The sequence below is a fragment of the Danio rerio genome, chromosome 14 (assembly GCF_049306965.1).
Source record: "Danio rerio strain Tuebingen ecotype United States chromosome 14, GRCz12tu, whole genome shotgun sequence".
NCBI classification, from domain to species: domain Eukaryota; kingdom Metazoa; phylum Chordata; class Actinopteri; order Cypriniformes; family Danionidae; genus Danio; species Danio rerio.
The window spans coordinates 16,424,455-16,451,118 of NC_133189.1; the positions used below are offsets into that span (position 1 = coordinate 16,424,455).

Genomic DNA, 26,664 nt, shown 5'->3' on the forward strand with positions numbered 1-26,664 from the left:
CGTCACCTTAAAATTATAAGGTTCTATCTGCATTCTGAATGATTTTGAGATATTGAGAAGTTTTTGCATTCCATAGCAAACAGTATGTGTGTAACATTTGTTTTTTATTTATATATAAAAAGTCTTAAAATGTAAAAAAAAAAGAAAAAAAAAAAAAAAAACTCATTAAAAACATCTCATAATGTAAATTATTTGTCATTTAAGAAAAATATGTCAATTACTCAATTTTGACAAAAATGTCAGATAGAACCTTATAATTCTAAGATGACGAAATATTATCTCTGCTCCAATTAAGAAAACAAAATAATAAACCTACAATCCAATATTTATTTTATAAAAGAAATTGCCAATTAAAAGGCTTTACAATGAGCCAAGCATAATTGCAGCACTTTTTTTTTTCCAGCCACCAAAAAGGTTCCAGTGATATGGCAATTTTCAGTTTGACAAAGTTCCTCTTACAGCACTGTTTTTTGGATTTGTCATTGTCTTTACAGACTTGCTGTTTTGTTTAATTTTATGTTATGTATGTATGTATGTAGTTTTTCAGTCTCTTCAATGAGAGCAAGCACCTTTTGATTAAATGTATCATTGTTTAACAAGTCATTATTAAACTTCCAAATACTGGAGCACTGTTAAGAACAGAGTAACCTCTGTAGTAATTTCTACATAGTTCACAAGAGATTAGCCGATTATCTAGTCTTAAACACTGTCAATTTCTTCAGGAATTAAACCATGTATATTGAAAACTGTCTGGCTTAGATACCCTCCAGTAATCAACCACCGTTGTAATTTTACATAAATTTTATGTAACATCATTATGCACAGAATGTGAACCTCTCTAAGGTTTTCTATCTCACCATGAATCAACAACTATATTAAAATCTCCCCCTATCATAACAGGTTCAGTATTAAATATTTTTCCATTCATTAAGCATATTCTAAGTTTCTGAAACATTTCTCTGCTGGCCACTTTGTTGTTATATCCATAAAAACAAAGTATAATGTAACACTTATCATGAATTTAGCTGACTTTAACCAGTGGCCTTCTGCATCATCTTTATGTGCAATTACGAGGCCTTCTTTGTGTTTCTTGCAAAATACAAAAATAGCTTTTTCGCTTAACACTGTTTTTTGACCCTCTAACATTTAACGAAAAAAAAGGACTAGATATAATTTTGTTTTAAAAAAAGCCTAACTCTCAGAACACACCCTTCACTTTAGGTGCAGAATTGAACTTGTTGTCCTTAATAACTCTTTTATCAAAACAAAACCATACCAGTTAAATCAACTATTAATTCTTTTAGTTAAACACCTTATCCTTGCTATGTCCAACAATTTATTTCCATCACATATCAGGCTTTTATATATTTTCATTAGTGCCTGTTACCTTTTTATTTATTTATTTATTTTTTCCAGTCACGGATCAACTCTGAGTCCATCAATAAGTCCATAGCCTTCTTTTAAAAAAAGAAGGCTTTTTTTCCACATTTCATCTCTTACAGTTCGCATTGCAAACTGTATGATTACTGGTCTGGGTAGCTTATTAGTGGCAGCATCATTTCTTTTTCCTAACCGATGCACCGTATCTACTGATTGCCGGAGCATTTCCACTGATCTCAGAATTACTTGCACTGTAAACGATTTCTTGTTAAATTAACAGTAAGTTACTGGCAACAATGATCCAGTAGCTGCTGTATTTCATAAAACAGTAGCATTACTGTAATACTAATTACATTAGTATTACATTTACTGTAAAATGTAATACATCATTTTACTGTTGTTGATTTTTACTGTAACACTAATTACAGTAGTGGTGCACATACTGCAAAACTGAAAACAGTATTTTATTGTACATTTTTACCATGAAGAACTACGGTATTTTAATGTTACTTTCATTATTACTGTATAGTATTTTACAGTTATTAAATGTTATTTTATTTTATTTAATAGTGCTACTTTATAATGGGTAAAAATGTTCAAAAATTGCACAAGTGTTATTTTAACTGTTCAAGACATACAAGAAAAATAAAGAAACTGAAACTTTAACTTCACAATAAAGGTTTATTGTGTAAACCATGCTGAAACAGTAGCAATAATTCAATATAACAGAGCAACAGAACACTAATAAACAATTGATCATTAAAACCAGTCAACAATTAATGCATCAAAAAGCATTACAATTTTAAAAAAGGTGAGAATACTGCTACAGGACAGGAAATGATGAAGGCCAAATGATGTTGTGGAAAGGGACAGTGAAAAAGGGCAGCAACATGATGATGATCCTGCAAAAATGACAAGCAAAATCAATCACTGAAGTAAAAACTAATCATCCCTCAAACCATTTAATTCATTCAGAAACGAAACACTGCACTGCTGTTTAAATATATATATATATATATATATATATATATATATATATATATATATATATATATATATATATATATATATATATATAGTTTGATATATATATATATATATATATATATATATATATATATATATATATCAGTTATATAAAACAGTTTTTTAATTGTTTTTGTTGGTGAAATACAGTTTGTTGTCAATTCACAATTACACTAACGTTAATGGGGAAAAGATCAGCGGGCATTGTTCTTGAAGATCGCTAGTCAGGTGTCCACACAGGTGTGTAAAAAATAAAGTCTCATCTTAACTTAATGTCCGACTCTGTATAGCTTGAATATCTGATTCCATGATCACACTACTAGTGCTTCCACGGATTCAAGAGGGGTGAACACAGTTCATTCTCACTTTAAGAGGCTACATATTTAAAATTAAATAAATAAAATAATCTAAGTTAACGTGACTAATGTTAATTAAATACTTTAAGGCTTTTAACACGTATAAATCCACTTCTAACTTACAGACAAGATTGCGTTAGAGAACATGAAAGCTGTGGGTGATTTTTTTAAATATAATGCTAATGATAAGTTACTGATATATGGTTTGCATAAAACAAAGTAATCACTAAGCATTCATTTTTGGCAAAATCTGCAGAGAGGCTCAGCGACACGAGGAAATGTGTTTAAGTTGAGTAGAGAACTAAAGAGCAGTCTAGCCCACTTCATGAAATGTTTGTGGTAATATTCTGCTGTCAATTCATATTACTGTATTTCAATATGCAGCAGTGATGGCATGTCAGCGAGACAAATAAACATTTTATCGAGTCATTTCATACAATTTATTTATTTATTTATTTTTTTTTATACGAACACCTCTCCAGTGACATTTCCTCAAACTAAATCATCATAACGTTACTGTGCACAGCATCAGTAAAACGTTTAGAATAATTTAAATACTTAATTTTTTAAAACAGTCACTGCTGATTACAAACTAACATTAAAGCTAAGCTTACAGAAATCCTGTATGCATGACAATATAAAGATGTATTACTCACTATTATATCCGTGTGGATAATAACGTTGCATAAGGAATAAGATGACACACAGACCGTTTTTACTGCTCTCCGTTTTACTTCGCTATATCCGATGACAACTACAACAACCGGCATTTCCGGTTCACGTCACAATGCATTCTGGGTGCTGTAGTGAAATAACAATGCCACGAATATACAACATTTCCTTCCCCTTAAATTTGAAGGTCAACATTTTAATTTTGAACTAGCACCATGCAGAATGAATGTATAACATTCAGTTTACCATTATAACATTCTGTAAACACACATTTATTTATTTGAACGTTTCTTGATTAAATGTCTTAAATGTCCTTAGTAATTTAACACAACTAAATCCCTGGGAATGAGGGTGGACTACCTCAAACCCTGGCTTACCCTTAGGGGATTATTCTGCCCCAACTCAAATACTGTAAGGGTAGCCCCTAACTAAGTATAATCCAAAAAACGCTGAGGTTGACGTCGCTCTCTTATTGGATACCGGCGGCTTACTTGGTCCCCATTTTCAGTCGAAACAACAGGAGGTGACAGTTCTTTAGTAGGTGGGGAATCTGTAATCTTGCTAGGCTCTGTAGTGACAGTCGCAGAAGCTGGTGAGCTGCCAACTGAATCACAGACGTCGGTACCTTCAGGAAGGTCAGTGAATGTACTGGCTCCACTCAGTAACTGATCAGTATGTCTCCTCCATAGAAGATTACCAGCAGTTTTAACCCTGTAGGACACGGGACCCGTCTGGGTTTCCACAGTAGCTGGAACCCATTTTGGACCGGTGCCATAGTTCCGGGCCAGCACCGATGAGCCTATCAAAAAGGATCTGTCTTTGGCTCGCAGTTTCCGTCGCTGTACCTGATTTTCTTGTTGTTGTAGGACCGTTTCTTTAAGTGTTGCTGGTTTAAGTAGCTCAAAGCTTGTCCTGAGCTCTCGATTAAACAACAAGTAGGCTGGTGACACTTTGGTAGTTGCGTGTGGAGTACTGCGATAGCACAGCAAGAAGTTATGAAGGCGTTGATGCAATGTGCCTTGTCCAATTGAAGCTTTTAAAGCATGTTTCATGGTCTGCACGAACCTCTCCGCAAGCCCATTTGTTGCAGGATGGTAGGGTGATGACTTGATATGTTGCACTCCATTTGCAAGTAGAAATGTGCCCATTTCATGCGAAATAAATTGAGGTCCATTGTCTGAAACAAACTGCACTGGTGGTCCAAATCTACTGAAAATTTCTCCCAACTTCTCAATGGTCTTTTCTGCTGACCTAGATTTCATTATGGCTACTTCAGGCCACTTACTGTGTGCATCAATGACGACCAGCGGCATTTTGTCCTCGACTGGACCTGCAAAATCAGCATGAATGCGATGCCACGGTTTCTCTGGATATTCCCAGGGGTGCAGCGGTGCCAGTTGTGGTACGTTGCGTATGCTTTGACATGACGTACATGTTCTTGCCTTCTCTTCAATTTCTCGATCCACTCCTGGCCACCAGAAGTAACTCCTGGCAATCTCCTTCATGCGGACCATTCCAAAGTGTCCCGCATGCAGCTGTTTTAACACTGATTTGCGCAATGTTGGTGGAATGATCACTCTCCTTCCCCACAATAAACAGCCTGTCTGCACTGAGAGTTCATGACGTCGAGTAAGATATGGTTTTAGCTCTAGGTCATGGTTCTCATCTTTTCCTGTCATGACGATATCCATGACCTTGGACAAGACAGGATCATTACGTGTGCCCTTGCGCACTTGTGCAGCTGTTATAGGGGTTCTTTCCACTTGGCTAAAGTAGAAAATTTCAGCTACTTTTGTTTCTTTTACTTGGTCAGCGAGAGGCAATCTGGACAGTCCATCTGCGTTTCTGTGCAATTCTGACTTCCGGTATTTGATGTCATAGGTATGAGCAGACAATAACAAAGCCCATCTTTGCATCCTACTAGCAGCAAGACAGGGGATGCCATGATAAGGACCAAAAATCGCTGTCAGTGGGCGATGATCGGTCAGCAGAGTAAACTTCCTTCCGAAAATATACTGGTAAAACTTGCGCACTCCAAACACAATGCTCAATGCTTCACGTTCAATTTGAGCATAATTTGCTTCGGCTTTGCTCAGACTTCTAGAAGCAAATGCGATCGGTTTCTCTTGACCGTTCGGCATGATGTGGGACAAGACAGCTCCCACACCATATGGGGAGGCGTCGCAGGCCAGCTGAATTGGCAGAGAAGGATCAAAATGAGTGAGGACTTCTGACTTCAGCATGGTCTCCTTTGCTCTTTGGAAAGTCTCCTGACATTCAGTGGTCCACCTCCAGCTATTCTCCTGACACAACAATTTGTGCAGGGGTTTCAACAGAGTAGCGATGTTTGGAATAAAACGTCCATAATAATTAAGCAAGCCGAGGAATGAACGCAGTTGGGTGACATTTTTAGGTGTCGGAGCATCCACTATGGCCTTAACCTTTGCTGGGGACGTATGCAGGCCAGAGGCATCAATGACATGGCCTAGGTACTCAACTGCAGACTGGAAAAATTCACATTTGTCCTTCCGCACTCTCAATCCATACTCTTTCAGTCTTTTTAGGGTAGTGTCCAGATGCTGCAGGTGTGATTCATCGTCAGTACCAGTCACAAGAATGTCGTCTAAGTAACATACTACTCCCGGGAGTCCTGCCAGAATCTGGTCCATCGCTCGCTGAAACAGGGACGGAGCCGAAGTGATTCCAAATGGTAAGCGCTGATACCGAAATAGGCCCTTGTGTGTATTTATGGTCAATAGTTCTCTGGACTGCTCCTCAACATGCATTTGCAGGTATGCCTGGTTGAGATCAATTTTACTGAATTTTTGTCCTCCAGTCAGTCCTGCAAAGATGTCATTTATGAGCGGTAAGGGGTATTGTTCCACCGACAACACTGGGTTCACAGTGACTTTAAAATCTCCGCAAATTCTTATGCTACCGTCTTTCTTTAAAACGGGAACAATAGGTGTTGCCCACTTGCTTACACTGACAGGTTCCAGGACACCATCTTTTACAAGTTCAGTTAAGCTTGCCTCCACTTTGGGTTTGAGTGCATATGGCAAAGGTCGGGCCTTTAAGAATTTTGGCTGGCATTCCGGCTCAACGGTCAATTTCACTTTGATCCCCTGCATGCTGCCTAACTCCTTTTTGAAAACGTCACTGTTTTTCTGAAGAACATCCTCTAAATCCAATGTATTAGATGTCATCATGTGAAAGACCTGCCAGTTCACCTGCAGTTGTTCCAGCCAGGAACGTCCCATCAGTGAGGGGTAATCACCCGAAACCACATACAATGGCAGCTTTTTTATTTGTTTGTTTAGTTCAACGGTAACCTGGAGAAACCCTTTCATGGTCACTGATTCGCCAGTGTAAGTTTTAGGGGCACATCGGGTGGTTTTAGTGGCAGGTGGCTCAGAATTTCACGGTATACCACATCTGACACAAGCGACACTGCAGCAGCGGTGTCAATCTCCATCTTCACTGGTTGTCCTTCCACCAGCGCTGTGACCTTGTATGACTTGTTTCCCCCTGCCACGGTGAGCACATGCAAAGAAAATTCATCATCTGATGTGTCTGTATTCTTCTTGTTCTCTTGGTCAACTGTGAATACTTGTTTCTTTTGTTTTCTTCTAAATGTTGTTTTGTGCTGCATTTTCCCTTTTTCTGTTTTATTTCTACATGCACGCTCTATGTGTCCTTTCTTTTTACAGCTGCGGCACTCCATGTCCTTAAACCAACACGTGACAGGTGTATGTCCAGTTTTTCCACAACGAAAACAAGGGCCCTTCATTTCTGTTTGTTTTTCCGTGACCATTTTATACACTTTACTGTTTGAGCTCAGTTGCTGAGCTTCTTTAGCAGCCAATTCCATAGCCACACTCAGTTCAATCGCTCTTTGTAGTGTCAAGTTGCTCTCTGTTAATAGCCTTTTTTGAATTCCCTCACAGCGAAGTCCACACACTAATCTGTCCCGTAGTGTGTCATTTAATGTATCACCAAATTCGCAATGTTCAGCTAATTTTTTTAACACTGCCACAAACATTGTAACAGTTTCTCCTTCTAGCTGATTTCGTCGGTGAAACCGAAATCTCTCTGCTATCACTAATGGCTTCGGGGAGAAATGAGCTTTGAGAGTGTTTACTATTTGCTCATACGTTTTCTCCCCCGGTTTCTCTGGTTGTAGGAGGTTACGCAGTAGTGTGAATGTCTTTGGACCTATCACACTTAAAAAGGTGGGTACCAATTTATCATCAGCAATTGAATTTGCTGCCACAAAGTACTCAAATCGTTCTGTATAAGAACTCCACTGTTCACTGCTTTCATCAAACGGACACATATTGCCAAAAACTGTTGCCATTTTGTCCCGTTTTCGGTCATCAACAATCAATTCAGTCACTTATCTGAATCGCTGTCGGTCCTCTCCCTTTAGAAGACGTGAAAGCAGCCGGCTCGTACTTTTTTTTTCTCTCTCGCTCTCGTGTCACTCACGCTGCTTCACTTCCGCGTTGTCATAACACACGCGCAAGTGCTTCAATCCTCGTCGCCACTTTATTATATCCGTGTGGATAATAACGTTGCATAAGGAATAAGATGACACACAGACCGTTTTTACTGCTCTCCGTTTTACTTCGCTATATCCGATGACAACTACAACAACCGGCATTTCCGGTTCACGTCACAATGCATTCTGGGTGCTGTAGTGAAATAACAATGCCACGAATATACAACACTCACTGATGTCGAAGCACTTCCAGGTCATCAGAGATGTAGACAGGACAGAATATGTGCTATCAAATGAGCTCTTGTGCAGCCTTTGTTGGACATCCAGGTAGTATGTTCACCCACACTGTAAGAAACAAAAACAGAAACAATTTATTAAAATGTGAGGGATGGTAAACATGTTTGGTCTACAGAGAGAAGAAAATGTTTACTTTAAGCATTGATCCTAATGAATCTATTTCTGAACTACATTCATCCTTATCACGGAAATAGCATTTTTGAGCTTTTAGACCAGGGGTGCTCAACCTTGTTTGCTTTAAATTAGAATTAAAACAATAAATCTCTATGTCAAATAAAATACTTCAGATCTAAATAAAGCAGGTGTTTTTACCTAAAGGTTCCTTCCCTCCAGTTAGTTTGGCTGCAAATCCCTCCACATCTGTGCTTTATTCGGTTCTTGTCTTAAGAGTAACTGGTGTCGCATTCCAGGTCCATCACAATCTGGGCTAGAAGGACAATATGACAAAAGACAAGACACATATAAATAAAAGTCTCAGAATAAAATATTTAAAGGAATAGTTTACTATTTTGCCACTATTTACTCCACGTGTTTTAAACTAGTTTGAATTTCTGTTAAACACTAAAGCAGATATTTTTAAGAATGTTAGTAACCAGTAACTATTGACATCCATATTTAAACCAAATTTCTTTAAAAAATATGAGTTTGTGTTCAACGGAACAAAATAAATATATAACTATTTTGAAACAAGTGGAGAATGCAAAAGATGCTATTATTTTCATTTTTGGGTGAACTGTCCCTTCAATTCAAGTGTCAAGCAATAGTCATAAAAACTGATGTGTCGCTTGAGGAAAACTTAATCAAGTACCTTCTTTGAACAAGCAGAATCATTATGCCATTGTATTCAGTGATTCTCTTTTACATTTTCCCACTATGAAACGATAGCTTCAACATGCAATCCATGTTAAGACAAAAATGAATAGCATAAAATAACATATTGAACTAAACTTACAATTTCCAGGCTATTTGAAAAAAACAAACAAACACATATGCCCAGTAAAATTGCTAATAAACACAAAGACAACAGTTATAGAAAAAAATGTTTGTCTAATATTTACTCAGCACTTGGTAGGCAAATAGCATAGCCGTGGATGTTTTAACACCAGATTTTTTTATCTTAGGAACTGCTGGAAGAAGAAAAAGAGGTTGTACATGAAACTCCTCACAACAAATCTGTGAACAACTTGACATTTAAAAATCTAATCAAAATGAGGAAGACATCAACATTACCTTGAATAATCAAGTGAGGAGTGATTGGTAGCATCAGTTTTTCAACATCAATTACTGTAGCTGAAAAACAGATAAATATAATAAGAGTAAAATAAGATTTAACATTAATTAATCTAAATCTATGGTACAACCATACCAATCTGTATGGGGTTAAAATACATTTGTACACAAATCATTCCCTGACCCCATCAATTTCTCTTAGAATAGGATGGATATATATATATAGTGATAATGACTTTGGCTTATATCTGTGTACTCAGAACGTACACTCACCTCAGGTACACCTGAACACCAAAAATTAAATGTACAATTAATGACACACTATACATCAAGCTCATTAACATTATTGAGAAATAGACAATTAATATGTATTTTGTTAATATTAACTTTAGCTTAAAATAATTCAACTGCATTTAATTTTCAGCTCCATTTAATAAAACAGTTAAGAATCATTTCATTATGAGTTTAGTTTAAATAACTAACTTACAGTTGAAAAATTTTACCATAATGATAGCTTAGTCATAATGACTATGTGAAGACCAGAGCTTACCTTAACGGTAAACGTTTAACTTTTCATGGTGACTTCGCCTTCATCTCAGTGTTGTGCTGAAATAGAGAATGCATTAATGCAGTTACAATAAGTTAAAGTTATGTTTTTTCAGGTAACTTAGCGTATGGTCAAAAACTCACTCAAGATAAACTCACTGTATCTAATACCTCGCAAACACTACAATGACCGCCTGGCGTCTGTTATTTCTTGTTTAAAATACCATTCGTTAACGGACAGCGTGACATAACATAAGAACCTAACGTTACAACTAATGTCACTTGGTTAATTCTTTTAAATTACACACTCAATACACAGAAATATATACAAAACAATCCTTCAACGGACAGAATTTGACTTTAAAACACTTACCGAGGATGAATTCGCTGGATGAAAGACGTCAGGTGAATTTCAAATTAGGAGAGCCGTTGCCTGCAGGTCGAGTCGTGTCCGTTCGGTTCTATGAATCGGCTCCTTAGTGAACAGTAAAGATTTGAATCCGCCTAAAACCGATTCCTTTTTGTATATGATTCATTACTATTTCGTAATACTGCTTGGCCACACGCATTTATACACTAATTATACACTAATTGCATATTGCTGAATGTGCTTGTGAACACGTGATCAAATAATTCCCGAGCAAACGGTTCAATACGATTCAGAGTCGCTCGAGTGCTGAACCGAATCAGTGCAAACGTGATCCCAACAAACACATTTACGTTGTAGCGATGTCTGCACAACGTTGTATTTTTTCAAAGGCAACGTTGCCGCTTACGTGCTCGCTACATTGTCACAACGTAGAAATGTAACCGTACGTTCACACCGAAAGCGGCGAGAGCGTCAAAGTAGCCGGAAGTCATTCATTTTAAATGAGAGCCGGCGGCGATAGGCGACGATAAGCGGCGAGGAGCAGCGTGGCGCGTCTTCGCCGGCGTGAGCGTCGAGGAGAGTTGAAATGAAGTCAACTTTATGGTAATGAGCTATGACGCGGTTCGGCGGCAAGCAATCAGAATAAAGACGTCCACCGCTTGATAGCAGTTCAGTGAACACAGACCTGTGAACTTTGGTTCCGACCACAGTTGTTCCCAAGGGTTTGATTATTGCGGTCGCTGGATTTCCAATTATTTACAATGTTTTCTTACAGGAACATACATTAAATAAGTTACTGGCGAGTTACTGATGTTCATTAATGTTATATAAATTTATCTTTAAAAAGCGGGAATCTCACGCGATGTGACAGTACAAAACAGTACTGCTGCTTCAGGATATTTCAGACATATGGACACATATTGGATAAATAGAGCAAAGCCACACCACATGCAACTTGATCTTCCATTGTTATATGAATTTGATAAGAAGTGCGCAACTTTTTCACGCTAAAAACATGTCTTAAGCAGGAATGTAACTGATAATGCTGCAACGGCTCCTTTAAGTACGAGATCAATGTTGCGAGTTTTGACGCTCTCGCCGCCGGAGCTGAAGGCAGACAGCGTTGTCGCCAGGGCGGCCAGAGCGACCTATGCCTTGGACGCTCTCGCCGCTTTCGGTGTGAACGTACGGTAAGACGTGAGAAGGCTGTAGCAACGTTGTCGTGCGACATTCAGCAACCGCGAGGCGGCGTTATTACTACTTGTATTAATATTTTTTGTGGCAGTTTATCAATACTGCCTAGAATACAGGATTAAGCAGCAATTATTTTCCAGTATTGCTCAATATAAAATATTGTTCAATTATTTTTCCTATTTAATTTAACAACTGCATGTGTAAACTTTGAAGTGAAAAATGTCACACAAATGAATAAAATCAAACTTTTTTATTATATATTTGCAACATTTGATACATACAGTACACATCTAATTATAAACAAACAGTATAAAATAAAGTTTAGATTATATTAAATAATTAAATATTTAATTAAATTCAAAGGGTAGGCTAAATTAAAATGTTAATTGAGAAGGTAAACAAACAAGAGAACTAAAAAAGATAGCATTAAAATATATATACATTTTTTAAAATAAATTAATAAATTAATTAAATGTAAATATATTAAAATGCAGATACTACATTGAAGCTCTGGCCTGGAGAATACAGCAGGCTGGGGAGTGCAGTTGAATACCAGGCGTAGTTGTTGGTATGGAGAAAGCAGTCAGAGAAAGAAACAAATCCAACAGAGAATCCAGTTTCAGAGATGGATCCCCAGCAGCCACAGGTCAAAAAGGCAGTGAACAAGAAAGGACAGATCAGAGCTTGACACAACGGGACTACACAGAAAATGACTACTGACTAGCAAGTTTATATTGAAGCTTCAGACATTTAGTGATTAATTATGTAAGTCTATATTTTATTGCTTTAATAATAAATATCATATACAAAAAATTATTATAATTAAATGAATATATGGGGATACAGGTAAAGCAGGTTTTAGTTAAAAAAAAGTTAGTCAATTTCTGAATACTTACTTAAAATTATGAGAAGAGGTCCATTGAACCGTCTTGAAGTTGTGGCGTTGCTCGCTGCAAAATGGAATGTTAAACTTAGTGTAATTGTAATAGCATGAGTCCAAAATAATAAAGAATTAAAAAAATGTCCCACTTGTTTTTTTAGCAGGGATAAATTTACTGTTTATTACAAAGATTGATTTGTACTTTAATACTGAGAAAAATACAATCAAAACATACAAAATTATACATCATTAAATTCCCTAAATTAATAAACACACAAATGTTTTTGAAAAATCACTTATAATAAATTGACAAAATTCTTACGTTAGCTTTTCTTCTAACAAGACCTGGAGCATGTTTAAGTGTCTCTGCAATTTGGCTTTCAGCATCCATGCTGGTAGTCCCAGGTTGTGATCTCATTATTGCTCCTATATTATTTACAAGTAACATTTTTAGAGATATACAATACTGTACATGTGAAAAACAAGGTACTAATCTCAGTTGTAAAAATCTTAAAATGTATGGCTTTAAATCTAACATTGTTACAAAAGAATAAATGTAAATGTGTGTGTTTTGTTTTTTACTTAATAGAACACGATACACTGAAAGATCTTCCAGTCTCCTCTTTCCCTTCCTTCCTTTAAGACTAAAATGTGACCAAACGTCTGAGGAAGTGATTTTTCTCGTCATCCGCCGCACTGTCTCCCCATAATTTGGTCCTCCAAGTGCAGATAGGTATTTGCCCTGAATTAAATTTTTACACTATTGTCAAATCCTGATCATGTAAACATTTTAGATGAATAGTTTAGATGAATTTTGTCAAATAAAAATGTAAGATTCTTAACCATCTTTCTTTGAAGCTCCTCATTCACTCGCAGCTTATCATCAAAAGTCATTAAGTCAGATAACTGACCAATAGCTGGTATAGGGTTCTCTGTTGCTGTGCTGTCCTCTCTTGTTTGCAGAAGCCGGCGAAACAGGAGAGAATGCTCTTCCTGTTTTTCAATTATTTTATCCAGCTTCATGAGGACATTTAACTGGAAATCTGTTATATGATTTGAATTACTATGAAATTCTTTTGACCTGATATTTTACAAAAAACTAAATTAATCAATTTAAATGTAAAAACATTTACATAAAAAATAAAATGTTTTGTTTTAATTAAATTATTAATTATACTTACTGTTGTTTGAAATGCTATTTTGCCCTTTTGTACTCAAGTCAACTGAAATTAAATCAAAAGTACACAAATATTTACTCAAAAAAGCTGGATATATATATATATGAAATGTTATGAGTTGACTAAATTTAAAAAAAAAAACTTATTTGGTGGGAGTAACTCTTTAAACAATACTTACAATTTTGCAATCCAACATCTGTTTGGCTTCTATTGCCATTGGCTGTCCCTGCAGGATCTTGAAGGGAAAAACAACAAACAAATAAAACCATTGAACATATTTGTTAAAAATAAATAGGCCTCGCACTATAAAGTTTAAGGATTTACAGTAAAATAGAAGTAAAAAGAACAATTGCAATTCGATTTTTAAAATGTATGATTATATATGCTGATACTCAGTAATTAAATAACTTGTGATAATGAACATGCACAATATTGATATGATGGGCACCTAGAAAGACAGATTATTATTATTTATTATTTTTACTTTTGGAGTGACTTTCAACTTTTTATTATATTTAAACTACTCTAAACCTATATATACAATAAAGCAATACAATAAGTATTTTTGGATTAAGCGGCATGGTTGCTCAGAAGCACTGTGACCTCACAGGCCAAGTTGGCATTTCTGTGTGGTAACCTCTAAAATAGAGATTAAGCCAAAGGAAAATAAAATAAATTTTAGGTATATATCTTAAAATAATATTTTTTATAGCTTATGTCAATATCTTAATACTGTATATCATGGTACAAATTTCAGTAATTAATTGGAGCATTAAATTTGATACCAGCTGAGGCATAGATATGATGTATCACGTTGCCATTGCTCAGTATTTGAAATAAGTTCTTAACTCCACTCTTGCACAATTGGAGCTATAAGAACCATTTTTATTATTTTTTAGTATTTGAGCAATTCCATGCAAATGTCAATCTTGCCTTGAAAAAAAAATTAAGTTTTCACCAAAATACGAAAACTTTTTCTGGGTTTTTTATGTACGCAAGTATTTTACAGTACTTTAGAAATGCTCAAAAATGCATCTGTCAATGTCTTCAAAATATTCTATTTGATTTACCAAAGTCACACAAGTGGCAATTTCACATCTTTCACATCCATAACGAAAAGACGTCACATCCATAATGATACTTTTTCCTTTTTTAATGTAAAAATATTAAAACCCCAATAATACATGTAAAACAGCCATACTGCCTTGTGTGCCACATCTGCTGCACAGACAAACAATTACATTTGAAAGTTTAAATAAAGAATTGCAATTAAAAATAAGCAAACAAAAGGAAATGGTACCTAAATTCTGTGGCATCGTTAAAAGGGTGTTTGTATCCGTATACATAGGCGATCTGAAACTCCCTGGCAACTCTGAATCAAGAACACATTAGTAAATTATCATTACTGTATATTGGTTGTACAAGAAATGTTATGACTGTTCACACAAGCATCAAACTTTAAATGTTGTTTGTAAAAGTAATTTAAAAAGTTAACCGATTTCCTGTCATGTCTTAAATGGTCCCTTACTCATTATCAAGAAGTGGTTAAGTCCTTGGAAATTTTCTAGAAAAGACTACATATGGCTTACCTTTAAATGTATTTGTCTTAACCCTAAGTCCTTCACACTGAACATCCATATTTGGTGTGCTGCAGAAATCTAAAAAATATTATTAAAAACATTGTTTTATTAACATCAGTTATTAAATGGCTTTCAGCTTGTAGAAATAAAAAAAAATTTAAAAAATAAATAATAAAATAAAGAAACATTAAATCATTGCCTAAATGTTGTGGCATCATTGAACAGGTACTATCTGTATACGAAGCTGATCTAGCAACTCTGGCCTCCTCTGGCAATTCTGGATTAATGACACAATGACCTTGCAATTACTTAGAATATATACTTATATAGTGTCAATTTGCTTGTCTAAATTTGCTTATCTATAATAACTTGTTATTTAATCTATTATCCTTACTATAAAATCCAGCTCTTGGAAATCTGTCACGTCCCTCACATGTCCATGACGGCTCAGATTCTGAAAATAATGTACAGAATCACATTGTTAATGATAACACTGTCATAGACAAATGGCCAGAATGTTTGTGTAGAATAGTGGTATGAACATTACACACACCATATCACAGATTATAACATAATAAACATCTACAGCTTTATAAATCATTGACTTTTACCTGTACTTTTTATTAAGTTTCTTCTTTTTTCTATTCTTTTTGGGGGGGATGGCAGTGTTGATTTTTTTGCTTGTGGTATATTGTTGATATCACCTAAACATCAATTTTATTCAATGTAATTATGTGTAATTTAATTATTTTTTTACCTGGAAAAATAAAAAATAAATTCGTATACGTACTGTCTTCTATATCGGTGATGTCACTATCTGACTCTAAAAGCCGTAAAGGTGGTCTCTTTAGCCTGGTTTGCTTTTTTCCAGAGATGGAAGCATCAGAAAGTTCAGGGCATGACGTATTTTGAGCTCTAATCATGAGCTTTTGTGCTGTAATGTAGTCAACTAAAGAAAAAAAAACATTATTGGGAACAAAAGGTAAAATATTTATAAAGCATTATGAAGAAAAAAAAATACTGAGTAAAATGATCATTGTAAAAATGATTGATAATTACTGAAAATGGATAAGAATTCAAATTTCAGCTATTAGTGTTACTGCCTTTATCTCCGATCCTCATTAATATAAAACAGACAATACAATTTATTGACATACCTGATGATTTGAAAACTCTATGGACTTGCAATCTGATCCATCTGATTTTATCAGGTAAGGACCTTTTTCTCACAAGAGATTGTGCATTGTTGGGTGGCCAATAACAATAGATGTCCTGGGAAAGTATTAATATAAATATTAATACAGCTAACAACATGCAATACAAAGTACCTTATATTTACAGACCACTGCAAACATCACACCTGCTGTTTATCTATTTTGGTACTTAAATTAGAAGTTAATTAGCACTCTTTTTGGTATTTACTTTTCTCTAAATACAAGATGTGCATGACGTGTGTTTACAATTATAAACATATTTTCCACATTATGGACATACTGCGTTTTAGTTAACATAATTGCATTTAATACGGTGGTATAGTAGAGTAGTATACTCCTTACCTCATCTAATTCTTCTTTCCATACATCTGGAATTACAGCAACACTGTGGTCTGAGGTAAATTCAACAACTGAAAACATTCTGAAAGACAAGTTACATGAGTCATTTGAAAACAACAGTAAGTGGTTAAACAATAGAGTTTAATGCAACTTACACATAATTAAAATCCACAAATTATCAATAGGAGAATTTGCTGATGATGTGTAGTCATGATTGTGAAGGAGAGCTCTTTAGTCATGATTATAAAGGAGAACTGATTAGCCATGTTTGTGAAGGAGAGTCAGGTAGACCACCCTTTGCTCCTGGTCAATCTTTATTGCTCTTTTACTCTGACTGACTTTTTCTTTTGGGATCATTTGTTGAAGAGTGTTCTTTTGGCAAAAATATGCTCCAATTATTGATGATTCACAGGGCACCGTAAACAGGGGAGATGGATGGAGAAAAATTCTACACAGGTATTCATCCTTATTTTTATCAATGACCTCACAACATTTGCCATCTTCCAAAATAATGCAATTGTCTGGTTGTCTAAAAGAAATGACATTGCCTCTTTGAACACTTTGTAAGGTTGTATCATCTTGGACTTCTTTGATCCTTTTCACAATTTGCACAAAAGGGCTCTTTCCTGAGCGCACCATTCTCTTCAACTTCTGCATGTGATTCTCAAACGGAAAAGCACTGCATTCATCCAGACAACCATAAGTCTTTGCATCAGATGCAAGGTGAAGCATTGAATGCACATTGTACACCAAGAATGATGATCCATACAGCTCTCTGCCCCTAGCTACAAAGTACTGTAGCAATTTGTGTGCATATGAAACATGTTGACTGACCAAGGAGGGGCAGAGTAAGATGGAAATAGCAACACTAAATGTCAGGAAGTGTTCATAAAGGTCTTGCCGCAGAATCCCTGATAAAACCAACTTTCCAGTGTAAACTAGGAACTGTCTAAGCTCTGTTGCTTTCCACCTTTCCAGGTGTCTCAAACTTCGTGGTTTTCGAGCAAAGCATGAAGGAATGCATTTTTGTAGATTGATAAGTCTTGCACTCACCACCTCTACTTGACCAGCAGACATCTTTGTCTGTATGCTCCGTCCTTTTTCTCCTCTTGACCAAATTGTTAACATTTTTTTCATAACACCAAGACATGCCTGGTGCATATAATCAATTGGAAACTGGCCAATCATATCAATAGGTAACTCAGCAAATGGTGTTGTTCCATTATGGTGTTCTGGTTGTTTTTGAACTCGAAATGAACAATCTGTTCTTAATTCAAAAGCATCAACTTCTTGATATGTCATCCTTTTTTCCCAGAATCCCTTTTGCTCACATCTATCACAACCATAATAAGCAGAAAATTGCTTGATGCTTTTTACCATTGCTTTAGCTGGTGCATCACATACAATACATCTCAGCTTAACTTGAATGAGATTTCCATCAAAAGTTAGACTACTTTCAAACAATTGTTTGAGTTCTGTTACAGCATCTTCCAGAAATTTAAGATCTAGAGGTCTTTGGGGTCCCAACGTCAGTGTTACAGGAAATACAGTCACTGGTTCAAGATGGATACAGCACAACACAGGCCATAGTGATAATGATGTACTTTTAAAAAGTGGAAGTCCATCAACGTTGAATGAAATCTCAAGAACATGTATTGTGGAAGTAATCTCAGAAGGATATCTTTTTAATGCTTTCTTAATTTGTTCAGCCAATAACAGATGTATGTACTGCATTCCAGATTTAATCTGAACATCAACTGCTCGCTCTGTCTTCAAAAGTGTGCGTGCTGTCATGGGCAATGTGTGATGCCCCTGTGAACGTAATACTTTTAGGAGGTCGTCCATAGCACACTGCCGAATATGGTGTTTGTTGGTCCATGCAATGAGGTCATCTGTCAAAGTATTTGTTTCAACATCTTCTTCGGAAAGTGACAAATACATGTCATGATCAGAAGAGAAATCAGTCCTTTCATCTGTCCTGAGCGTGTCCTCTTCGTTTAAGGATACATTTTCACTCTCTCTTGAAAAAGAAACTGTGCTGCACTCTGAAATTGATATTGATGAATACTGCTGTACATAATTTTGAGGTTTAGAACTAATGTATTCATCATTTACATAAGTTTGTGATTTTTGTTGACTACTTGAAAGAATATTGTTGGCTTTTCTCCAGTGTCTTATATATTCCCTCCTAGCAACTCGTCTTTTGTTTTCCATTCTTAAACAAACAAACAAACAAAAAATCATGTAATTTTACTAGACACACATTACTTTTTTAGATTTAAAAAAATTAAAAATAGCCTGAAAAAAGTGTATTTTAAATTCAAACATTTAAATCAAAAGGGCAATTTAGACTAGCAGATCTTTTAATTAATTTTAATATTAGCATTTTAACATCAACTTATATACTTTAAGATTTTACTTTTTTTTACTTTTATATACTGATGTTAATTAAACTGACAATTCTGTCACTATTTAGCCTCATCCTTTACTTATTACAAACTTACTTGGCTTTTTTTCTGTTAAACGAAAAAGATTTATTGAATAAAGCTGTAAAACTGTAACTATTGACTTCCATGGTACTTTTTGTACTATGGAAGCAGGTTACAGTTTTCAGATTTTTTCTTTCAAAGACTGTCTTTAGTGTTCAACAGAATAAAGAAACATAAAGGTTTGGAATCACTTGAAGGGTACATAATTCGTGAGAACATTTTCATTTTTGAGTGACCTGTCTCTTTAACGGACGCAAGGTGGAGTTTTGTATATTTACGTTAAGTCTGCTCGTTTTGTAAACGGTGGGTCAGCTGTGATCGTGTGACCTACTTGAAGTACTCGTAACTGACTGATCACGATGAATATGGAAAAAAAACGGAACTTTAAAAGACATTATCCTTTCGACTATAAAGACAAGGAGTAGGTAAAGTATCATGAAATGTTTTATCCAGAGATTTAACAACGATTTTAATGTTGTCGCTGTTCGTGCACAGAGTGCTGAAAATGTGAACTCATGATACTCGCTCGTATTAATATATATGTGTGTGTCTTATTATTTCAATGTAATGTTGGAACAGATTTTTGCCTCATTGAAACGGAAAGTGTTGGTTTGTTGTAATATTCACATATCTTAAGATTTAGCAATACTCACGTCTCCTCGGTCGTTGATGAATGAAATGACCAACGGTCTGTTAAAATTCAAACTGGTTCAGTGATGACGAGTAATTACAATGTTGTACAGCGGTCGTCCACACCACTTAAAGCAGCGCTCTCATGTGATGTTTAAATGGCAACATTATGACATCGTTGTAACAACCTTCAGCAACAACGCTAAATCCTCAACCTTTTTGCAAGGTTGGTGCAACGTTGTAGTAAGGTCGCTACGTTGAGGCAACGTTGTGTGTTTGTTGGGATATTGATTACAATATAGTAACATTGTTTTTTATTCACTTTACCAGCGAAATTATTGCATATATCTGACGTTGACAATAAGAATAAAATTCGTTTGAAGTGTTTTGAGAATTAATATTTTTTTTCTCCCAGAATTCATTTCACATCAACAAGCAAATGGTAATGGCGGATGAGAAAGCCCAGCTAATATTATAAATATTGCGTTTAATATGTCACGAAATGAAATTTTAACAGTGTTTCATGCGAGAATGTAGTTCTTACAAACTCAAATCTGTGGTTTATTTATAGATATCATGTGTAAATTTTAAGCGTCAGATTATTTCCCTTTAAGTTTGTTCTTTGCCTTTGTTTTTGCTTTTTTTTTTTGGATTTGGACTGGGTAGCGTTGTATGGTCATATTTAGTCTTGACATTTTCTTGGATCTTCAGTGTTCAATTTTCTGTTTATTACAGGCCTCTTCTAGGGCAAGTAAGTTGTAATCTTGATCGATAATATATCACCGGTTCTCGTCTGCCATCCACTTTAAAGGAAATTGGGTGAAAAAAAAACGTTTTTGTAACAGTTGTAACAGTTACTCAAGACTATTTAAGTTAAAGTCACTTTACTAGTTTTTTCATTCATTCATTCATTTTCTTGTCGGCTAAGTCCCTTTATTAATCTGGCATCGCCACAACGGAATGAACCGCCAACTTATCCAGCAAGTTTTTACGCAGCAGATGCCCTTCCAGCCGCAACCCATCTCTGGGAAACATCCCCACACACACACACTCATGCACTACAGACAATTTAGCCTACTCAATTCACCTGTACTTCATGTCTTTGGACTGTGGGGAAAACCGGAGCACCCAGAGGAAACCCACGCAAAGGGAGAACATGCAAACTCCACACAGAAACACCACTGAGCCAAGGTTCGAACCAGCGACCCAGCGACCTTCTTGCTGTGAGGCGACAGCACTACCTACTGCGCCACTGCCTCGCCTACTAGTTTTTTTTTTTTATCAATATATCAAAGTTAGGACATTTTCAAACTATTATTCACAGAGCCTGCTTGAGTGGAACCACTCAGTCTGCCGTCTCGAGCCTTCCCCCTACCTATGGGAAAATCCTATAGGGATTTTATCAAGGGAACGTTCGAGGTTACAAGTGCTATTAAGTGGATTTGATCTTTGTGAAAATCCACAAAATGGGAGGATTCGGTTCAGAAGCTGCTTGTCTGAAAGTGTATTGAACGGGCCAATGAATGCAATGAATTGGCAGCGTAAGCTTGCACAGGTGTGCTTCATTGTCAATTATCCCAGCATATAAGCGCACCTGGAGCGAGCAAACGCCATCCTTTTAAGCTGAAGAGACTTTCAAACAGCTAAGGGACAGTCATTATGGCGACGGAGTATAGCACTTCCGTTCCCCTCCTCGGGGAACGAAGGGTTACTTCTGTAACCTCGAATGTTCCCCTTCGGTTGGGGAACTTCAGTGCTATTAAGTGGATTTGATCTTTGTGAAAATCCACGAAATGGGAGAACGATGTAAAGCGCCATAATTACTGCACCTTACCAACGCCCCCGATGAGGGGATAGTCAAGCAAGCTTGACGCACCCACATCATGGGAGGCGCGGTCCTCCAACGCATCCCTGGCCCTAATTTATCCTACTTCAACAGAAGTCTTACGGATTTAGATATATTTTTTGGGAAGTCGTGAGCATCTAGATAATTGTAGGAAATACGACGTGCAATGGGAAGCGTGCAATCCCGATAGGGAGGACGCTGCGGAGGCCATCCGTTACCCAAGGGGGGATAGATGGCAGAATTTACATATGGACAAGCCCTAAAAAGGGGGAGTACGCATAGCAAAAGAGTGGTTAGCGGAGAGGGAAGACACGGGTCCGCCCAGGGGGGGGGACTTAACCATGGCGGAATAAGCATATGGGATCGCCTAGTGGGGATCACGCATAGCAGGCACCTATACCCAGGACGCGGGCTGACCAGCGGGCAGACCTACAACGTAGTGGGCCAGCAAGTGACTCCTCCGCTGAGTCAGTGCTGGGGGCCACGGAGGAATCTGCAGGGCTCACCTGACGGGGAACTTTACTGACAGATAAAAAGGCGCACGTACCTCCGTGTTAGGGAGAATGGCGCAGCAAGCGTGTTTAAACACCCCACCAAATTATTTCCTCAATCACCAAGGGTTACCTAATACCCTTGAGGAAACTGGCTCCACTCGCAGATTGTAAAACCTTGCAAATGTGTTGGGTGTCACCCAGCCCGCAGCTCTACAGATGTCTGTTAGAGAGGCGCCGCGTGCACTCTCGGGGTACGTGGCTCACCTCGGCTCTGATAAGCGAGAGAATGGCATCCACAACCCAGTGGGAAAACTTATTTCGGTACGGCACTTACCTGCTGCTGACCGCCATAACAGACGAAGAGCTGCTCAATTGATCTAAACTCTGAGTGCGGTCCGGATAATACGCAAGACACGAACTGGACAATAAAGAAGGGCTGGGTCTGTCTCCTCCGAGGGCAGCGCTTGCAGGCTCACTACCTAGTATTAAAACGGAGTGGTAGGAACCTTGGGCACATATCGCGGGCGGGGTCTCAGGAAGTGAGAGAAAGCCAGCCCAATTACAGGCACGAGTCACTGACCGAAAAATGCCTCCGGGTCCCCGACCCTCTAATCGATATCAACGCGACCAGCAGAGCTGTCTTTAGGGACATAAAGATACTGAGTCGAGGATCGAAGGGATCTGACGTGGCTTGTGTAGCGAGGGCGAGATCCTAAGAGGGCATGAGAGGGGGCGGGGTGGATTAATTCGCTTAGCGCCCCTAAGGAACAGGATGATGAGGTTATGCGTTCTCATGGTGCTGCCAGCCACCGTGTCATGAAAGCGGAGATGGCAGCCACGTAACCTTGAGTGTGGAGGGTGACAGCCTGCTTTCCAGCTTCTCTCGGCGTAAAGAAAGCACAACGCTGATCTGGCAAATTACGGGAATCTTCTCTGCAAGAGACACACCATTCAGTGAATAGACTCCACTTCAGGGCATAGGCGCGCTTGAGGAGGGGGCTCTTGCCCGAGTGACGGTATTAGCCACAGCAATCGGAGGTTACCTAAGTCTTCCTCGTGTCTAAGGACCTCCAAAGATCGGCGAGGGTGCCAGATGGTGCCCTGTCCCTGAGAGAGTAAGTGCTCTCTCGAAGGGAACTGCCAGGGGAGGGCTATCGCGAGGGAGAGCTCTGACATCCAGGTCCGGTTGAGGCAGAGGAGCGCAACCAGCAACCTGTTCCTCGTCCTTCCTGACCTTGCACAGTAACTGTACGAGCAGGCTCACTGGGGGAAACGCGTATTTGCGTATGCCCCGAGGCCAGCTGTAAGCCAGTGCATCCGTGCCGAGAGCACTCGGTCAGGTAAAGAACAACTGGCAATGAGCGATCAACGATCGATCTGGGCTTCCCCGACTCACGCCCATATCAGCTGAACAGACTCGGGGTGGAGTCTCCACTCTCCAGGACATAAGGCTGCCGTGAGAGCGCATCGGCTGCACGGTTGAGCTTGCCTGAATATGAATGGCTTGCAGCGATTTCAGCCGCGGATGACTCCAGAGGAGCAGACGGCGGGCGAGCTGAGACATGCGGCGAGAGCGCATACCCCCCATACGGCTGATATACGCTGCCGCCGCCGTACTGTCCGTCCTGACCAGCACGTGTTGCCGCTCCAGCGCCGAAAAAAAATGGTGGAGAGGGAGGAACACTGCCAACAGCTCCAGGCGATATGCTAATGCACCTGGGTACCTTTCCACAGGTCCGCAGCCGCATGCCCGCAACGCACAGCCCCCCACCCTGTGTTGGAAACGTCTGTTGAAACGACAACAAGACTGGACGCCTGTCCTAGAGACACCCAGGCCTGTAGGAACGAGGGGTCGCTCCAAGGGCTGAGGGCGCGGCGACACAGCGCAGTAACAGAGACTCGGTGTGCGCACGTGTGTCATGCGCGTCTGGGGACTCGATCGTGAAGCCAGTGCTGAAGTGGTTTCATATAGAGTAATCCGAGCGGCATGAAGCGGCTGCGGATGCCATATGCCCCAGGAGCCTCTGAAATAGTTTCATTGGGACCACTATTTTACTGTCGAGCTCTCTCAGACAGTACAGCATCAGCTGAGGGCGCTCTCCGGAGAGGCGCGCTGCCATGGTGACCGAGTTCAGCTCCAGCCTGAGAGAAGAGATCCTCTGCACAGGGGTGAGTTTGCTCTTTTCTTGGTTGACCTGAAACCCCAACAGGTGGAAGTGCCAGAGCACTTTGTCTCTGTGCATAATCAATTGCTCCGAGAGAGGGCAAAAATAAGCCAGTCGTCAAGAAAATTGAGTTTGCAGATGCCCGCGAGCCGAAGGGGCGCTAAGGCACCCTCCGCAAGCTTGGTGAGGACCCGTGGAGACAGAGAGAGCCCGAAGGGAAGGGCTTTGTATTGCCAAGCTCAACCTTCAAACGCAAACCGCAGAAATTGACGGTGGCGAGGATGAGTGGAGACATGAAAATACGCGTCCATCAGGTCTAATGCTGCAGACCAACCCAGAGGACAAACGCACCGCTTCAGCGTGAGCATTCTGAACGGCAGCTTGTGCAGACAGCGGTTCAAAACGCGCAGATCTAGGATTGGCTGTGACCCACCGCTCTTTTTGGGCACGATGAAGTGTGGGCTGTAAAACCCGCTCTCCATCTCGGCTGGAGGGAGCGGCTCGATTGCATCCTTCGCCAGGAGGACAGCAATCTTCTCTCGCAAGACAGGGGCGGACAGGGGGCTGACCCTGGTGAATACACACCAGTGACTTGGGGTGCCGTTTCGCGAACTGAATCGCATAGCCGAGTCTGATTGTGCATATGAGCCACTGCGAAGAGCTGGCCCGCGCTAACCAGGCAGGCAGAGCTCTCACTAATGGACTCATCGCTACAATCGCTGACGTACCAGTAGTGGGGCAGCGCGGAGTGGGTGTGCTGATCCGGGAAGCGCGCGGGTCCCACTGAAAAGCTGGAGGTGAGATATTTGCTCTCACTCCGCACCCGAGCTCCGGAGGGGAGGCTCGAGGGGTGGGAGAAAGGAGACCGTCCTCCCAGCGCTCGTGAGCCACTGGCGAAACGCACCGAATCTGCAAGCTAGAAAGCATAGCGTCCCAGGCTGGCAGATTTCGGGCTGTCACATTCGGGGAAGTGGAAAAGTGCTTTTTCATGATGTTTTTATGGCAGTAAAAAGTGCCGTTGGAAATGGGGCCCCGCCCTCCAGTGGGGAAAGAGCAAGTTCCATCTTCTCCAGATGGCCTGTCCTAGGGACGCTTCGCGGTCCGTTGCCGAACTTAGCGGCGTTCTGGGCAGGGGGGCTGCCTGCTTCCGAGGTGCCCGACGCGCTCGCTTCGCCAGAGGCGTGTGCGGGGGCGGAGCAGCTCTCGTAGGTGGGCGCCTCCGGCGAGGAGCAGGTATGAATGGCACCGCGGGCGGAGCGGGCTACGGACCGCCGATAAGACATCACCCATCAACTTCTCTCTCACCGCCTCGAATTCCTGGGTGAATACAAAGACGGTGTCGCCGAACATGGCTTGGGATATGGGGAAGTCAAGTAAGCGGACTTTGTCGACTTCGCGCATATCAGCCAGGGGTGGCGCTCCTGGATCACTAGTGTGGACATCGTCCTCCCCAACGCACACACAGCAGACTCAGTAGTCCGAAGAGCCAAGTCGGCGGCGGTGCAAAACTCGTAAGCCTGGGTTGGACCCACCCTCGTGCAGCTCGGCCAGTGCCTGCGCTTGGTAGCGCTGGTAGGTGGCTATCGCATGCAAGGCGGAAGCAGCCTGGCCCGCAGCTATGTAAGCTCTAGCTCCGAGGGAGGCAGATAACTTACAGGCTTTGGATGGGAGACGAGGCGGACCCCGCCAAGAAGAGGCACCGCGCGGATTGACTGCCATCGGGCACTCAACCTGAGGAATCGCCACATACCCCCTGGCTGTTCCACCGTCAAGAGTGGTGAGGGTGGAGGGACACGCAGCACGAGCAGAAAAAAAGTGCTTTTCAAGAGCCTACTGTGCACCTCCGGGAAGAAGGGAACGCCCCTCTAGTCGGTCCGGCCGCGGAGCTGGGGGATAAACCATCTCCAACCCACGGCAGAAGCAGCCCGGGAAAGCGCGGCTAACATGTCCGTTTCAGGATCCGTAGTGACAGCGCTCACCTGCCCGGAGGGGGCGAGCGGGTCTGGATCATCATCGGACAATGAAAGCCAACCCTCCGATGCCGCGGTGGACGTCTGGTCTCCGGTGTCATCGGGTGTAAGAGCTACCATCTGTTAGACGGATTGCTTCCCCCGCCCGAAGCTTGGATGGAGCGCGTAGAGGAGCGGGAGGTCCGCGGGCCCGTGGGCGATGGATTATCTCTCGCTGAAACCCTCAGATCTGCCCGAGTGCCCGCTGCAGAGCAGGGGACAACTGGGGTGGTTCGCCCTTTTGTAAAGGCTAGCCGCGATCTTTACT

General features: G+C 39.9%; 4 long non-coding RNA genes across 12 annotated transcripts; all 4 read right to left on the reverse strand.

The window, feature by feature from the left end:
• Nucleotides 1–1,629: 1,629 nt before the first annotated feature.
• On the reverse strand, nucleotides 1,630–10,683 carry LOC137487571 (uncharacterized). 9 transcript variants are annotated; one of them, XR_011006179.2, is made up of 6 exons: nucleotides 10,382–10,683; nucleotides 10,013–10,068; nucleotides 9,463–9,522; nucleotides 8,545–8,659; nucleotides 8,169–8,280; nucleotides 1,630–2,282 (listed from the first exon to the last, which is right to left on the reverse strand). It is a non-coding gene; the product is annotated as an uncharacterized lncRNA (long non-coding RNA). The 9 variants fall into 9 exon arrangements; XR_012389644.1 differs by having other exon boundaries at nucleotides 8,545–8,971; nucleotides 9,041–9,522; XR_011006178.2 differs by having other exon boundaries at nucleotides 10,168–10,659.
• A 1,197-nt stretch (nucleotides 10,684–11,880) lies between these two features.
• On the reverse strand, nucleotides 11,881–15,241 carry LOC137487513 (uncharacterized). Its single transcript, XR_011006117.2, has 8 exons — nucleotides 15,220–15,241; nucleotides 14,931–15,002; nucleotides 13,809–13,865; nucleotides 13,634–13,675; nucleotides 13,296–13,495; nucleotides 12,775–13,194; nucleotides 12,469–12,522; nucleotides 11,881–12,104 (listed from the first exon to the last, which is right to left on the reverse strand). It is a non-coding gene; the product is annotated as an uncharacterized lncRNA (long non-coding RNA).
• Nucleotides 15,242–15,407: 166 nt separating this feature from the next.
• Nucleotides 15,408–16,110, reverse strand: LOC137487514 (uncharacterized). The gene is made up of 4 exons (XR_011006118.2): nucleotides 16,001–16,110; nucleotides 15,822–15,914; nucleotides 15,605–15,664; nucleotides 15,408–15,487 (listed from the first exon to the last, which is right to left on the reverse strand). It is a non-coding gene; the product is annotated as an uncharacterized lncRNA (long non-coding RNA).
• A 22-nt stretch (nucleotides 16,111–16,132) lies between these two features.
• Nucleotides 16,133–17,344, reverse strand: LOC141377702 (uncharacterized). The gene is made up of 4 exons (XR_012390263.1): nucleotides 16,919–17,344; nucleotides 16,767–16,845; nucleotides 16,368–16,482; nucleotides 16,133–16,159 (listed from the first exon to the last, which is right to left on the reverse strand). It is a non-coding gene; the product is annotated as an uncharacterized lncRNA (long non-coding RNA).
• Nucleotides 17,345–26,664: the final 9,320 nt, after the last annotated feature.